At 43.0% G+C, this 17,487-nt stretch overlaps 1 protein-coding gene and 1 long non-coding RNA gene across 4 annotated transcripts in view; one reads left to right on the forward strand and one right to left on the reverse strand.

Moving 5' to 3' along the window:
- Positions 1-640: 640 nt before the first annotated feature.
- On the reverse strand, positions 641-13,934 carry LOC116547781. The gene is made up of 4 exons (XR_004267191.1): positions 12,413-13,934; positions 12,173-12,254; positions 10,282-10,361; positions 641-1,516 (listed from the first exon to the last, which is right to left on the reverse strand). It is a non-coding gene; the product is annotated as an uncharacterized LOC116547781 (long non-coding RNA).
- Positions 13,935-15,326: 1,392 nt separating this feature from the next.
- SEMA6A (semaphorin 6A) overlaps positions 15,327-17,487 on the forward strand; it is a 132,738-nt gene continuing 130,577 nt past the window's right edge. Inside the window, exon 1 of one of the 3 annotated variants that reach the window (XM_032273474.1) lies at positions 15,327-16,202. The gene's annotated coding sequence lies outside the window, so the exon portion shown is untranslated. The remainder of the gene's footprint in view (positions 16,203-17,487) is intronic. The other 2 variants (XM_032273420.1, XM_032273373.1) reach the window with 2 other exon arrangements.

The following is a 17,487-nucleotide window of genomic DNA, read 5'->3' on the forward strand; positions in this document are numbered from 1 at the left end:
TGGCATCATTGCCAGCTGGATCAAGGGACTCAAACACTGTCACCAGGACTTACTCTTTCCTCTTGGCTCTGCTTTGTTTGTTTTTGGATCTACCCCCTACCCCGAGTGTGTGTGAGAGAGAGATAAATTGAGGAAGAGAGAGGGAGAAAGAGAGACCCGTGACCAACCTGGGTCACAGGTTGAATTCTTAAATTTGAGGGTGGGACTGGAGTCCTGTCAAACCACATGGATTGAGAGAGCGGAAGACCTCAAGGTGCAGTTCCTAGAGAAAGGGGATGGACGCTGAGCTGGGAAAGATAATCCATGTCCTTTTATGTAACTCTATGGTTTTCAATCAGCTTACCAAGTAGTCTTAGATGATCTGAGGCATTCCCCTCCAAAGTTTTTACATTGCCAAAAACCTTGACATTGTATAATCAATGCTGAAAATGCAGTATATTTGCACATTGCTGGTGGCATCATTAATTGGCACGAAGCTTTGGAACTCTATTGAATAATTTTGATCAATAGTCATAAAATCTGCTTGTATCATGTGGTTTAGTAATACCCCGAAGAATTTATTTTAAGGAAATAACTCAAATTTTAAAATTCATGTATGTGAAAATGTTTATTCAACATTATCTATAATAAAAATTTGGAAATGGCCTAAATGTCAACCACACGGGAATAGATAAGTCAATTAAAACTGAATAAAATGTTGAGTAACCATTAAAATGGCAATTATAAAGGTTTTATGCTGTGAAAAAAGATATGTGCAAAATTATATAAACCATTTGATGACTGCCAAAAAAAAAAAAAAAAAACGGTAAGCGTATAGATAGCCTAGAAAGGAATGCCTAAAAATGGAAATCATGGTTGTGTTTCCAGTGGAGGTGTAATGAGGAAATTGTCTTGTCTTTAAATTTGTGACAGTGTTAGTATAATATCTTATAATGAATAAAGTTAATTGAACTTCAATAAGAGTTCAATAAATATTTTATTAAACAAAACTAAATAAGCACACCCCTGTGTTCTGTGGTGAGAAGATTTATTTTTAGGGACCTTGACCTGAAGACAGGTCTTTTAGAAAAATGTTGCTGGAAGGCTCAGAATGTATATGTCTGCCACAGGCCTTGATTAATATTGTTCAAAGGAAGATAAAGGAAAAAAGGGCGGTTATGGGTGAAGAGGGAAGAGAAAGTTGACTTTAAGAAGTTAATGTTCTAATCACACGAGTCATACATAAATACATTCTCATTCTAAAACATTAAAATGTTACATCTAACATTTCAGCTAAGGCTGAAGTCCTCTTTGACACCTGTCGTAATCTGCTCAGGCTGCCATAACAGTACATTACAGTATACTACAGACTGTGTGGCTTAGACAACAGAAATTTATTTTCTCACAGTTCTGGAGGCTGGGAATTCCAAGATCAAGTTCTCACAGCGTTTGGTTTCTGGTAAGGGCTCTTTTCCTGGCTTGCAGATGAATGCCTTCTTGCCTTCTCACTGTATCTTCATATGGACTTTGTTCCCTGCTGTGCAAGAAAAGAGAAAGAAAAAGAAAGGGATTGAGGGAGAAGAGAGAGTTCTCTGGTGTCTCTCTTTTTTGTTGTTTTAAGATGAATTTTCACTCTGTAACCTAGATTGCATGGTGCAATCTTGGTTTACTGCAACCTCCACCTCCTGGGTTCAAGCGATTCTCCTGCCTCAGCTTCTGGGGTAGCTGGGATTACAGGCTCATGCCACCACGCCTGACTACTTTTTGTATTTTTAGTAGAGACAGGGTTTTGCCATGTTGGCCAGGCTGGTCTCAAATTCCTGACCTCAAGTAATCTGCCTGCCTCGGCCTCCCAAAATGCTGGGATTACAGGCATGAGCCACCATGCCTGGCTGTGTCTCTTCTTATAAGGACAATAATCCCATCGACTCAGGAACCCGTCCTGCCCCTTCTGACCTCATCTAATCCTAATCATTTCCTTATTCCAAATTCAGCCACACTGGGGGTTAGGGCTTCAACATATGAATTCTGAAGGTACACACATGTTCAGTCCATATCAATGCCCTCCTGTATCTAGATGCTTCTCCCCCAATTCTGATCCCCATAATCAATTTCCAAGTACAAGCATGTATTCAGATTTTTTTCTCAAAAAGAAAATAAAATGTACCCATAGATTTATAAAGTTATTTTTATTATGTGCATTTAAAAACTCTTCCTGTGCACAGGCATTTTTAACTTGTTTTTTGTAAAATATGCCTTGGTGAATTTTCATAGTAGTTATGGGTACTGGAGCTGCATAATATTCTGATATATAATTACCAGATCCTATTAACTATTGTATTTTTTATGATTGACATATAATTTGTACACATTTATGGGGTACAATGTGCTGTTTTCATACATGTATACGTTGTATAATGATCAAATCAGGGTAATTAGCATATCTATCACCTTTCACATTTATCATTTGTGATGAGAACATTAAAAAGCCTATCTTCAAGTATTTTGAAATATACAATCCATTATTGTTAACTCTAGTCTCTAGTATAAAATAGAACACAGAACTTATTTCGCCTATCTAACTGTAGCCTTGTAACCATTGACTAATCTCTGCCCAGTCTATTAACTGTTTTAAGTAACTATCACCATATTGATAGGTATTTAATTAATTTCTTTTTTTTCAATCAACAATTCTGCAATGAGAATCTTTATACATGCCTTTTTGTATACAAAGGTGAATATTTCTCAAAGATGACTTGCTGGATCACAGAATATGCACGTCATCCAATTTGTTTGTTTGTTTGCTTGAGATGGAGTCTTGCTCTGTCACCCAGACTGGAGTGCAATGGCACTTTCTTGGCTCACTGCAACCTCTGCCTATGGGGTTTAAGCAATTCTCTGGCCTTAGATTCCTGAGTAGCTGGAATTACAGGAATCTATCACCATGCCCAGCTAATTTTTGTATTTTTTTTAGTAGAGATGGGGTTTCATCATGTTGGTCAGGCTGGTCTCGAACTTCTGACCTTGTGATCTGCCCATCTTGGCCTCCCAAAGTGCTGGGATTATAGGCCTGAGCCACCATGTCTGGCCCATTATCAATTTTAATAGATACTGTCCAATTGTCCTCTCAGGTGGCTATACCAGTTCATATTCTCACTAGTAATTCATGAGGCTGCTTGAACATTTGGTACTGTCAACATATATTTGTCAACATTTGGTATTAATATCTTCGTCAATCTGATGAGTACCAGAAAATATTATCTTACTACTTAAATTTGTATTCTCCTGATTGATGTTGAAGTTGAACATCTGGGATATATATTGGCCAATTTCATTTCTTCCTAAGTATTACCCCTTTATGTGTTTTTCCCACTTTTACCTATCAAATTGTTTATCAATATCTTATTAAATTTGTATAACTCCCTTATATATTCTATATGCTAATCCTTTATCTGTAAATTAGGTTGCAAATATTTTCTTTTCATCTGCTTGCTTTTTTTTCCTTTTCTTACATTATTTATGGTATATTTTGTCTTGGAAAGTTTTTATTTTGAAAATAGTCACAATTTTTAATTTTTTCCTTTACAGGTTTTGCTTTTAGTGTCTTAAAAAGGCATTTTCTCCCCCAAGATCATAATTGTGTTATCTCCTATACTCATTTAACCCTCATATTTTTAACCCTGATATTTTGTTTTTGTTTTTCTTTTACTTTTAGATATTTAATCCATCTGAAATTTATTGCCAAAAGTGGTGTGAGATAGGAGTTAAGTTTACTATTTTTCAAGTGGATAGTCAGTTATCCCAGTGCAGGGAGTTGACTTTTTTCATTGTTGTTGTTAGAAGCTCATATTCTAAGAAGAGAAAACATTTTGATATTTCACAGTTTCCGGAACCAGCTCAAGAGGAAAATCAGCTGGTGTACACAGCCATGCCCATGTCTGGAAGAAATTGAGCACACACTTGAAAGCACAGAACCTACAGTGCATTCATTCTTCATGCAACAGACATACGTTGTAAGTATAATTTTAGTACAGTTAGACATTAAGCCTAAATCAAGAGCTTTCTTCAACCTTGATCCCTCTCAAAAGCAAATAATCTTTTCCATAAATCAAATTACCAACCTCTGCTTTATCCCTTTCATAATTAAAATTTTCATGTAATTTGGTTTTTGTTTGAATGAGTACACATTTAAATGTAAACAATTTGCTGAACTTGTGTTAGAGAAAGATTCGCCATAACATTACACGCATTTTGAACCTACTTATATTTTGTTAAATTAGCAGTAACCTTATGCCTCAAAGACATTTTGGACTTCTGTGCATTTTTCCAAATGGCTGAAACAAGGAACCAACTGCATAGAAGATGTGTACCCTCTTTGCCTGACTATGCAGAGCAGTAGGTGGGTGGGCGCCAACTCTGCCTCGGTCATTTCACACCTGTAAAATTTTGGCCAAGTCTTAATATTTGGTTGCCACATTTGCTTGTCTGTTTAATGGAAATCATAAAAGGCCTTGCACATTAGAATCATTATTATGAAAACTAAATAGGATAATACTCCAAAGCTCTTAGAATAGTAGCCAGAAGGCCATTTTTTCAGTGTTTGGGGAAGATCGTAGCCCAGGAGGATGCTGCTTTGATAATGTTCTACTTTTGTCTTTTTAAAAACTTTGCATGCTTTCAGTTTATCTTTTTTCTATTATCACTACTTTTTTTGTGTGTAGTTTTTAAAAATAGAATCTTTGTCCCAAATTTGTTATCAAAGGAAGTTGGAAGATGTCTTTGCGGCAAGTACCTTAATCCCCACACCCCAGTTCGATTCCAGGGAAATGTGAGCCTCAATTATGGGCTTTTTCACAGTCACCCTGGAAGGGTGACTCCAGACCTGAACTATGCCAATGCAGAGAACACTGGGACAATTGATGGGGAAATCGCACATTCCCCCATAAAGCTTCAGGAGCATGCTTGCCATGTTTATTCACTAGGGTGTTTTTTGTACTCCAAACAATTTTTGCTTGGAGATTTCAGATCCATAATCTCAGAAGAAACAAGAAAAGGCTCAGGATTGTCTGGGCTTACCTGGATTTTCTAGGCCTCAAACCTTTGCTTTTTCACACACATGCTGCTTCCCCAAGAGCCAAACAATGTCTCAGCAGAGCCCCTCATTTTATAGAACTGGTCTCTATGCCCATGTAGAGGCTTCTCTGTGAATACCATCATGGGGGAGCAGGTTTCATGTTTTTGCATCTACGCTGACAATCGATAAAGATCTTGTTACTCAAAAATCTCCACAAAGTGCTTGGGATCCTTTTGCCTGCTATAGTAGGGGTGAACTAGAGGATGGAAAGATGAGTCAGTGAAGACACTGCAGGTATGGGAGGCCTTGTTCATTTTGGAGAAGTCCCAGAGAAGAAAAGATTATAAAAAGAAGATTTGGAAGGCAAGAGATGGGTAGGAGTCCCAGTTCGGGGACAAGAATCACACAGCTGTACAGAGAGTAAAACAGAGGAAAGAATTGCTGCCAGGAAGGGCCAATGTTGAGATAAGATTAATAAGGATGGTCAGCTTGGTGGACATTGTGTCCAAATCTAGAAGAGAAGGCCTCTCTGACACTGAGGTAGGGCCAGACCGTTCATCCTTCCATTCCATGAAAAAAATAACAAGTGCTAAAACAGGCTTTACCTGTGCAAATATTAATATTTAATTTGTAAAATAAAAGTGCAATGCTTTGGGGTATGTATTTTATGTATGTTTTTTATATATTTTATATACACATAAATATGTTATATATAACATTTTAATGTTTATGGTATGTGTGAACATTTTGAAGAAAAGGTCAAAATAGATCATCCGAGAACTTTTCTGAACGTGAGATTCAAGCCACTAGCCCTGCTAGCCCCTCCTTTATGTAAGCCAGCCCAGGCAAGAGTGGGCCTGGGATACCACAGGACTGAGCTAAGCCTCAAAGGGAGGCTGTTAAGGTCTCAATGTTTCTGTTCACTCAAATTTCATATGTTGAAACCTTAATCTCCAATGTGACAGTATTAGGAGTAAGGAAGCTTACATGAGGTCATAGGGTGGGGCCTTGATTCTATGGGATTAGTGAGTACCCTTCTAAGAAGAAACACCAGAAAACCAACTCTGTCTCAATATTTGTCTCTCTCTCTGCTCTCATGCATCAAAGAGAAGCCATGTGAGGACATGGTGAGAAGGTGTTGTACTGTAAGCCAGCAGGAGAAAGAGAGACTTCGCCAGAAGACAAACTGGCCAGAACCTGGATCTTAGACTTCCAGTCTCCAGAATTTTGAGGAAATAAATTTCTGTTGTTTAAGCCATGAAGCCTGTGGTATTTTGTTTTAGCAGCTCCAGCTGACTAACATAGATCATAGATGCCTAGATGGAGGTGATGATATAAGGCTAGCTCTCCTATTCCTCGTGGTCTGTGGAAGTGAACATCTGAAATAACCAGCAAGTAGCATCATCCGGCAAACTGGATTTTTTAAAAAAGTACCACAGGCTGTCTACTGTAACGTTAGACAAATAAAGTACATTTTTTAAAACCACTACATTTGGGAACATTTCTTGACAGAAAGCTGCTCATTTGCTTTTAACATTACCTAGTTTATAATACTTGCCTCAGTGGCCCTAATGTGATAGACATTAAATGTGGTAAAATGTGGTTATTCACTCAATCACTCAGCAAATATTGACTGCAGGTATAGGATTGTACCAGGTACTATTCTAATTGCCGGCGATACTGTGGCTAATGAAAGAGCCTGCTTCTGCCCTGATGAAGCTTACCACTAAGTGGTAGGAGACAGTCATTAAACAAACAGGTAAATACATACAGGGTCAGATGGCAATAAGTGCTATGAGGAGAAGTAGAATAGGGTAAGGGGAGTAGGAAGAAGTATGGGGAGTTGTTATTTATATGGTCAGGGAGGCCTGGCTGAGACACTGACGTGGGAGCAAGGGCCTGCAGGAGATGATGGAATGAGCCCTGTGGATACCAGAGGAAATGGTTTTGCAGGAATAGGAAGAAACAAGAGTCTGAGGTGGGAATGGGCAGGAGGCAGGGTGGCCAGAGTGGAGTGAGAGGTGGGGAGAAGTGGAGAAGCCAAGGCCAGAGCGCGGCAGAAGCCAGGTGGTATGGGCTTTGGCTTTTACACTGACTGTGACCAAAGAATGCATATGATTTTAATGAATGAGTTAAAGGATTATTCTGGCTGCTATTTGGGATTAGATTCAAGGGAAGTAAGTTCAGAAGCAGGGAAACCAGTTATAAAACTATTGCAAAAACCCCAGATGAAATGATGGTGGCTTGGACCAGTGAGACAATGGTGAAAAGGAGAAGTGATCAGACTCTGGATATATTTTGAAGGTAGGCCGACAGGATTTGCTGATGAATTGGATGTGACAAATGGGAAAAAGGGAGGAGTCAAGGACGGCTCAAGATGGTGAGGTCTGAGCAGCTGGAAGGAGGATGTTGTTACATGATCAGGAGAAGCAATGCTGATAAGTATCGCTGCATCTTGAGTCACCTTCATCAACAACGCACTGAAAGGAACCTGAGAGTCTCAGGCGAGTTCTTGGTCCACAGTTAGCTAATTAATGCTGTCATATGCCATTTTTATTAAAGTTTATTTGGTGTGTTTTACAAGAAAAATAGCTAACCAGTTTACAATAAAATAAGTAACCTAAAAAGGTAATGTATTGACTAAGGAATTAAACAAAAAGAGGAAATCCCCTAAAGCAAGGGAATTTAGCCAAAAAAAAAAAAAAAAAAGTCAAACATTGGACTGTAATAACTTAAAAATCCAAATCTGCAATCTTGTTCAGAAAGCATTGAATAGAAGGGAACAGTAATAGTGAGGAGGAGAAAAGGGTTAGGGACCTTCAAAAGTTTGCTTCAACAGAAGGAAAGCCTTTAAAAGGTGACTGGGAGAAAGGAAATGACTCAATTGCTTTGAGGCATGCAAAGAAAGGGAGAGGAATTATGAGGAAATCAACACGTATGTATTTATAAGAGTCTTAATAATATAATGAAATAACACAATACAGTAGTTCTTAAGAAAACAGGTGTGTAGGTTTTCGGTTCAAATGTTAAAATGTAACATTCTAGTTTATATTAATAAGTACTTGGTTATGAATAAAGATATATTTAAGAGGTTTCACAGAGAAATTGACATCAATTGTTCCGCTTATATTTAGTGAAGTACAAATCACGCACTGGTAACTAGTGGCTGAATCATCTGAAACTTTTGGAAAGGGCCGAATTATACATTATTTATTTTGAAATGTAACATTTAAACTCATTCCAGCCAAAAAAGTTACATCTGAAAACACTCAAATCTAACTAGTTTAGTCAGTATTTTACAGGACAGTTAACTACAGACTTGTCCCAGGCACAAAATCCAAAATTCAAGATCAAGTTAAGATATTGGGAAACCATCCTTATTTTTTATAATTATATGTACAGGGGAGTTTTCAGATGATAAATTTATATTCAACAAGATAGTTTTTTATACTTGATTAAAACTGTACTTTCGATCCAAGCATATGATTTTTTAAGTACATTCATTGTTCACAATTATCCAGCCTAAGTTGAGATGTTTAAAACAGCTGTCTTCTGTTTTAAAGTTTCAATGTTAAAGAAAACAAAACACCCTTAGTTGTCTTCATTTCTCTGGTTATAAAATTACTCTTAAATACACATTCATTATAATAAACAGCCCAGAAAATGTCTTTCAGTTGATATCAGTACAGTTTTCTCACATAATCTAAAAACTAGAATTGGAACAAATTGAAGCATAATTTTATATTTAAGCACGTGCCAGAACAATCTTCTCTTCAAGTAGGGCTTCCACTACCTGGAAGCAAAGGCCTTGAAAGGCAGTTCTCAAAAAGAAGTATATTTTCATTTTCATCATTCTTTTGGCCAAATAGCAAATTCCAAAGTGGTATTTAATCAACCAGTTTATCTGGTTATGAAAAGTATAAATTACATTTAGGTAACTGCATTTTTAAACAATCTCACATCCCGATAGATATCTTTAAGTCTAAATATTAGTAGGTGGGGCAATTAAAAGAAGTTGTTTTGGAACAAAAAGAAGAAAACAGGGCCAAAGACAGTCTTTGTGTTACATAACTAGAGATTTCAACTCAATGTAAGAGCTTTTGTAGAGGAAAAAATGGAGTTCTGGTTTAATTAACATGTATTGTTCATTCATTACCTTATTTCTAATCTACCATTCTCTTAATTTCCCAAACAATAATTTGATATCAGAAGTGAATGGAGCCAAAGCTCCACTATGGTACAGTGGAATGGCTGTCACACACAGGGTGGGAGGCCCACTGTGAAGCTATTCATGGAGAGGCAGACAGTAAATCACTGTTAGCAACTCCAGCTTGCTGGTAGAGCTGGCCCTTGGAGATGATCTGACATTGTTCCCAGTGAATTCAAATTTCAGTTTATCTCCTTCCATGAGTCTTCTAGAGTTCTATTTATATTCCTATTGCATCTTATTTTCAAGCATCTTGTTTTTGTAATTGTTATATTTACTCATCACTGTCATCTATAAATCTTTTTCTCCCCATTCAAAAAGCAAATTAGACACTTTACAGTCGAAATTCTGTGTTGGGAGAAGCCTAGATTTTGTTCATCTTTGGAACTAGAATCTCAAAATCAGAAGAGCATATATATTTCTAGTGGTTTTTTTTCTGTTCCTTTTTAAATGATCCTTTCCATCTAAGGATCTATTCCTTATCCTACTGAATCCTTGAAAAGGAACTCATCGCTTTCACTAACTCATGTCCTCCTTTATGTACCCTCACTCTTGGTTAAGTGCTAGGGATACAAGAGAAAATTACAGAGATGTAGTTCGAAGACTTGAGAAACTTGTGATTTAACAGAAAAGAGAAGCACTCAGCAAATAATTGCACCCAATATTAATACTAGCTGTAATGTCTGATATGTACTATGAAGCAAATTCACAGGATACTTTGAGAATACATAATGGGCAATACGACTTATCAGGGAAGTCTTGTTTGAGGCAGGGACATGGAAGGATGAGTAGGGGTTAGCCAGGTAGACAGGGAGAAGGGGAAATTCCAGTATTCCAGGCAGGAGCACGAGGGCAGGCCTGTAGTTAGAAAGAAGGAACATGGAGCTTTCCAGGAACTGAAATACCAGTAATGCTGCAAGAAAGCAAGACAGCGATGGGAGCATGGCGGAGACGAGAGCAGAGAGGTAGGCAAGAAACTAATCATGCACAGTGTTAAGGCTGTGTTAGGGCTTGGGGGTACCTATGGATGCCTCTGAAGTGTTTCAAGCAGGGCTTGACATAATCATATGTGTATCTTTCAAAGATAACTTAGGCTACAATCTGCAGAATGAATAACAGGACAAGAGAGAATAGAATTTAATGTTAATTTGGGAGTAAAAGAAACAAAAAATATTGCTATGTATTGGTCACAGATACATATGGCATATGTAAAAGTACAGAAACAAGATGTAAGGATGCACAGAAAACTTATAATAGCATTACTTATGAAAAAAAAGAAAATGAGAGTGAGAGTAAGAAAAGATATTGATGATAAGAAGGTTAAGCTTTATCCACCATGTTTTATTTCTTAAAGACAGTAAACAAAAATGACAAAATAATAACAGTTGTTAATTCTGAGTAATGAAAATTGGGATGTTGGTTATATTAGTCTTTGACAATCTTTCAATTTTCTCAAAAGAGAGACTACGTTAAACAAAAATGAGAGGAGAACCAAGAGACAGGGGTGTGTCATGGAAGCAAAGAGCAGAGAATATTTCAGAAGAAACAAGTTCATTGTTGCTGATAATTCAAATAAAATGAAAATGTTAAAATATCTACTGTAATTACTGTCACGACTGTCACTGAAGACTAGCAAAAGGGGACTGAGTTGATGAAAGAGCAGGAAGTGGCAACACTGGTTGTCAACAATCTCTGGGAATGTCTGGCTTTAGAAGAGAGGAGAGAAGAGAGTGGCTTGAAAGAAATGGGGTCCAAGGTGGGCTGTTTCTAAGATGGGAAAGACCGAAGCTTGCTTACATGCTGATGGGCAGGTGCAGGAGAGGGTCTAGAGAAAATAGGACAGAATTTCTGAGAATGTGTGAATTATTGGGAACATCAGGAGGGACTGGCCTCCTACTGGAGGAGGGACACTGCCTCGTTCATAAGAAGAGACACTTAGAAAATAATGAGTACAGAAGCAAAAACGTCCCCTTCTGATGGACTGTGTTTTTTTCAGGGAAGTACGAGGCATGAAGGGTGAGACATCTGGCTAAAGGGAAAATGTTAGTGGCTAACGGAGATAAGGCAGTGCTTTGGATGTGATTGAGGTTGATAATAACTTCCCTACATGATTTCCAGCAGGCTTCAGCTGCCCAGTTCAGGAGCAGAGTCTGCTGAGGTATACACAGTTCAGAACTAGCTTTTAGTCAGACAGATGTGGACCAAAAAACAGAGGAGCAAAGGAATTGAAAGTATTTGCAAGAGAGAGGGATTGACACTATGAAGCAATGCTAGTCAGAGAGAGGAATGAAAGAAGGGAGAGAGTAGGCAGATCGAGAGAGAAGCAAAATCAACAATCTGGAGGTCCTCAAGAAATCAGAGTGAATGTAGAGGGGTGCATGAGCAAGGAAGGTTGAAGGAGAAGGGATTGGGAAGTGGGATGTCAGAATTAGTGATCTGGAAGATGGGGCCTTTTTGATAATAAGGTCCAGCATAAAGCCTGGAGTGGGTGGCAGAGGGGATCAGACAAAGACAGCATAGATGAGGAAGGCAAGAAATGGAAAAGCCGGTCAGTGGATATATGGATGTTAACACTACCATGAGTGATGACAGGTGGAGGGACAGATAGGAGGTCAGTAAGTCTTTGAAGAATGGGTTAAAATGAGACCACAAATGTATGTGTAGAATATAGCCACCAAGGTCAGCCAGAGGTTTTTAGAGGAGAAATGGCCTGAAAGCAGCATGAGAAGCAAGGAAACGGACCTCACTTTCTTAAGGAAGAGGAATAAAGGGGCAAGAAGGAGAAGAAACAGCCCCCAAAAGAAAAAGGCTGGGGAAAAGCAGTTGGTTTAGAACACAGCCAGGATTTATTGTGACCGTGGTTCTCATCCCTGGCTGCAAATGAGAATCATCTTTGGAGTTTTAAAACCTACCCATGTCTAGGTCCCAGTCCTTCCTGATGAATTAGAATCTTGAGCTTGGGGATTTGCATCACTGAAGAGCTCCCCTGGTCATCTAAAAGTGCAAGTGGATTTTAAAATCACTGACTTAAGGCAAAAAGGTGGAGGAAATTTTGGAGAAGGGGCTGAGGGTACAGATAGGTTTCTTGATTATAAATGATAATGGCCTGAATGTACAAACTGTGCTCCTTGAGTGTGTCCCCATGAACTTACACCCTCAAGGAATTGTGAGTAGCAGCAGCCCTTTCTTCTCCCAAGTTCATTACCCCGTTTTGTCTCAAAGCAGAGATTCTGATCAAACAGCTAGACGTGGTCTTCGCAGGGAACCTGAGTGAGTTTATCTTTCTGCTTTATTTTAATCTTCCTCCACACTTTTTTCCAGGTGATCTGAGGAAAGTGGGAGCTGCCACCAGACATTTAAGAAGGGGAGGAGGAGTTATTACAGGTAGCTCCCAGCCCTGACTCACTCACTGACACAGGTCAAGCCACTTCTTTTCTCTGTGCCTCCATGTAACTCCTGTAAAACGGGATGGCAGAACTGATGTGGAGGATGGCAAGGATGACAATGTGCCACTTAATCTTTACAAAGCAGTGTGTGCTTTGGACTCCAGACTTACAAAGATCATCTAATGTAATCACAGGCTTCTTGGGGAGTGAGTAGAATAAGAATCCTCATTTACAGGTGAATCCCGCCCAAGGTCACCAGCTAAGTTACATTACCTGCAGATGGCCTCCAGAGACCAGGGCCTTAAACACTCCACTTTATGTCACTTTTTTAAAAAACAGCGAAAGCTCCTTCTAATTACTTTGTGATTCTTTAAGTCTTTGGCTTTCTTTCCCTGAAGGGACAGGATATACATTGCAGACTTCAAAGACTTTGAAGGGGCAGTGGTTTTACTGAAAACTTACGGCAGGCTTCTGGAAGTGAGTCCGAGGCGCACATATGGGAAATGATGTCATGAGGTTCCATCGCCTGGCTTCCCCACAGGTGCTCCCCTGAGTGTTTCCGGAGCCCGACAATAGCTGGCTTTTTTTCCAGCTCCGGGAGCAGCTCTTCTGGCAGGTGGAAATGTAACACCACGTGGTCAGAAGGACGGCTCCTACTTGGATGGTGAGACTAGGATCTAGTAATTGCCAGGAAGATTCTGGGTGGTATTTCTTGACCGTGAAAAAGTAGACTCCAATTCTTTAACTCTCGTATTCTATACTTTTAAATTGGGTAATTTTAATCACTTGCTTCTTGGCTGAGCATTACTACAAATTTAACATGCAATATTAATATTGAAAATAATGTCCCTTTAAACAATGTCCTAAAACCCGATGTGGGGCATTTCCAATACATCCATAAAGCAAATAAAACAACTTAATTGTTTGTTTCTCTAAGGGAAGGAGCTAAACCCGGAATTAATTTGGTTCAACCTGTGAAACAATTCGTTTGCTCTGCCTAATTCTGCCAATTAAAGAACTTTTCCCAGACACAATTAGCATGTAAATCAGCGGTGGAGAGCAGAGAAGGAGCCTCGGCGACCGGGGTTGGGTGGAGCGCAGGACCGAAAACCGCGCGGGCCGTAGGGGCCGGACCATCTGGCTGCGGTACCGCGCCTGGGGCGCACGGACGAGCTGGGGACCAGCTGGCACTGACCGTGCGGTCATCAGCCCAAATCTGGGCGTTAAATAGCGCAGCCAGGGATCGAGCCGTCTTGGCCGCCAGGTCCTTCTCCGAGCCCCGCGGGATTCTAAGGAGACGTCCCGGAGCCGGCCCCCAACCAACCCGCAGGAACCCGCAATCCTACCCCCCGCCTCACACTCCCCAACCCCCTCCCCAGGCTGCCTCTAGGAGCGTCGGGGGCTGCGCGCGCACCTAGGGCCGCGCCCCCCGCTACCCCAGGTCTGTAGCTGCCTTTGCCCGGGAAAGGTGGAGTTAGCGGCCCCTGCTGACAGTTCTGGAGAACAGCAGAGGTACTGATTTTTTCTTCTTTTTCCTATCATTCTCCCCGCCTTTTCCAGGTGGTGGTAGTGGTGGGGGGAATGGGTGTTGACCCGTGTGCATTTATTCTTTGTGAAGACTTTTGAGCAGATGTCTGTACATGCAGAAGCGACAAAAAAAGGAACGCGGACTTGTTAGTGGCCCTAGTCCTAAGTAGGGAACAGGTACAGTTTCCAATATAAAGAAACTCGGCCTAAGTGGGACTGAGATCCTGATCTCCGTACTTGCTTTTCTCAGCCGATTCCATGACTAGTAAATAGCTCTCCGTGAATTGCTGGGCCGTCCGGTGTTACTTTGCTTAAAGGCTGCGACTGTGGTCTGCACATCTGCGAAGCTCCCTTGGGGAGCAATAGCCGCGGAGCGCAGTTGCTTTCGGGGCGCAGCGGCAGGGGGAGGGGAACGTGGTGGTGGTGCCCGACGAGTTGGCACAAGCCTGTAACTGCAAGACTTTGTAGCTATTGAAAGTTCAAGTGGTGAAAGAAGGCTGTGCCTGCCTTTCTTCTTGTGATCGTAACAATAGCGCCTTGGAAGTAGCTGCGATTTTCTTCTTCCATAAAGCTGTTGGGTTCCCATTGGAATTGTTTGCCTGTTATTTCTGAAGTTTACTTATTTCTAAGACCAGTCCACAGACTGTGAACTTTAAGAGCTTTTAAAATAGATCGCCGTCGTTAAAAACATCATTCTCTCCACTGGTTTGCTTACTTCACATGCTTTATTAACATGTGTTTGTGCGTAACTAATAGCTGTGTTCTTATCTTCCAAGTGTATTTTTAACCGCAGCGGCCTCTATCCAATTCATCTAGCTACGTAGAGCGTCCATCGCTTCTGGAATCTACCTCTTGATAACAGTAATCAGAATCAGAAAGGCTCGACGTTCACTTACCCTCATGCTTTAAAACTTTTCCATTTAGGAAAATCGATGAACAAAACCTTTCTTGTAACTCGCTCCTGCACTACGTCTATTTTTATTTATTTTTCTGATTTGGCAGGACTCAGCAATGCTGTCCGGGATTTTTTTTTTTTTTTTTTCTCTTAGCTAGAGCAGATGTGGGGGCGGGGGAGGTGAGGGTTGGGCTCCTGCCGGAGTCGCCCCCGCTGAGCCTCCGCCTAGCGCTTGGTGGGGCCAGGAATCCTGGTGGAAGGAAGCGGCGCTAGCCAGTAGGTCCAAGGCTCCACCTGCAGCCACACCGCGTAGTTTCTCCCTCTGCCTCACTCACTCGCACTCACACACAGCTCTCCTTTGGGTCGGAGGAGACGCCAGCCAAAGTAGGCGGAGTTGAGGGAGGAGAGTCCGATCTGCGCAATCCAGTCCGGGATTTGGCTCCGCCCGGGAGCGGCGGCCTCTCCGGTGACAGAGGAGTAGTGAGCGGCTCCGGGTGAGGCTGCAGCCAACTCTGCTCCCCGCGCACTCGGCTGCCCAGGCGCTCGGGACGCAGCAGAGGCGCTCCTCCGCGGTGCCGGCCGCCCGCAATGCCCGCTTAGCAGCGTGTGGCCGCGGCCAGCATCACCACACCCGTGGCACCGCGCTCCCGGCCACAGAGCCGGGCCAGAGCTGTGCACCCCTGCCCCAGCCCCCACCCCGCCCCCCGCCCTGAAATGACTTCTTAATCGGCGCAGACACCACCAAGGGGACTCACCGGAGTGGAATTCAAGTGGAATTTGGATTTGGAGCAGAGTTTCTTGAACATTTACCCTCTTCCTTGTTGGTTTTCTTTTTCTTCTTCTTCTTCTTTTTTTTTTTTTTTTTTTTTTTTTTTGTTTTGGCTTCTTTTTTCCTCGCCCCTTCTACGCTCGTCATTGGAGATGAACACATCGCGCTTGCATCCCAGAAAGTAGTCGCCGCGACTATTTCCCCCAAAGAGACAAGCACACATGTAGGAATGACAAAGGCTTGCGAAGGAGAGAGCGCAGCCCGCGGCCCGGAGAGATCCCCTCGATAATGGATTACTAAATGGGATACACGCTGTACCAGTCCGCTCCGAGCCCCGGCCGCCGGTCCGTCGATGCACCTAAAAGGTACGGCCCGGACGCCCTGGCGCGCCCCACCTCCCGGGCAGCTGGACTCCAGCCTCAGGGTCCCAGGGCCGTGGCTAGCGGATACTATCGGCTTTGTGGTGCTTGCGTTTTATTTTGTCTTGTGTCTCCGTTTCTCAAGCGTTGCCCGGTCCTGGGGGAGTAGGTCCTGGGGGAGTAGCCGTGAGCCCTGCCTGCGGTTCCTCTCCGCCCTGTGCCCTAAAGAACGCCGGGCTCCACGTCGAGAGCTTTCCCACCCGCGTTGCGCACTCGCCCGGCGCCGCCCCGGGCCGCGACGGCGCGTATGGTTGTTCCTCCCGGGGGTGTGTGTGTGAGACCCAAGGCTCATCCTTTCGCGGGCCAAGCAGGGAGCAGAGCGGGCCCTAGAGAGTGGGATTCTCAGAAGCTCCCTGGCCCGATGTCGAAGGCAGGGGAAGGGGTTTTGCCCTCGAAGGCTGGAGGGGGTTGGGTAGAACAGCGCTGTTTTCGTCCTGTGCCAGGTGGGAGAAGGGGTTCCGCAGAGACGGTGTGAAAGCGGAGAGAATCTTTTGTTGTCAGTGTGGGGTCTGGGCTGGGCTCCGTGGCGTGCGAGAAACTTGTAATGGCCCTAGGCACCCGCGCGCCCTGTCTCTTGCTGAGATCCTGGCTCCTGTGGCCGCTGCCACCAGAGGTTCCGGGCTTTGTTTGCTCGAATAAGTGAGCCCAGGAGCAGCCGTTCGGGTGGCGCGGCGCCCCCGCCCTGGGTCCTGTCCCCCGCCGCAGCTCCCACCCCGTGCGGCGAGGATGTAGTCCGTCGCGGCTGCGTCCCCCTGAAGCACCGAGCCCTCTGCACCGGGGCTGGCGCACGCTGTGCCCTCCTCCCAGATCTGCGCGGTCTCGCTCTGGAAAGATGTCCCAGGAGGGGGAAGGGTGGGAGACCTGGCAAGAGATGGCCCTGGGTGTGAAATCCAGACAAGGGTTCTGTCCCGACTCTTCGCTGTGTCCTGGGGCACTGCCCAGGGAGCAGTGGGGCGCTGGAGAGTCAGCCGGGCAGTGCCCACCCACCCTGCCTGACCCTGCTGGAGAGGGAAGTGTCTCTTGTCCCGATTCTCCGCGTTTTTCTCAGCTCCTCACTGTGGGAGACCGTGCAAAACAGGATCCTGAGGTCTCCCCCCTCCTCGCACGACCCGAGCGGCACAGGGGGAGCCAGGGAGCTGTCCCGGACTTGCGGACGTCGGGAAAGGAAACAGAATTCCGCTGTTTTTCCCGCTCCCTCACCGCCCCTACGCCCAGCGCCTCCTCCCACTTT

The sequence above is a fragment of the Sapajus apella genome, unplaced genomic scaffold (genome assembly GCF_009761245.1).
Source record: "Sapajus apella isolate SASKATOON/1434 unplaced genomic scaffold, GSC_monkey_1.0 scaffold1, whole genome shotgun sequence".
Lineage (NCBI taxonomy): Eukaryota > Metazoa > Chordata > Mammalia > Primates > Cebidae > Sapajus > Sapajus apella.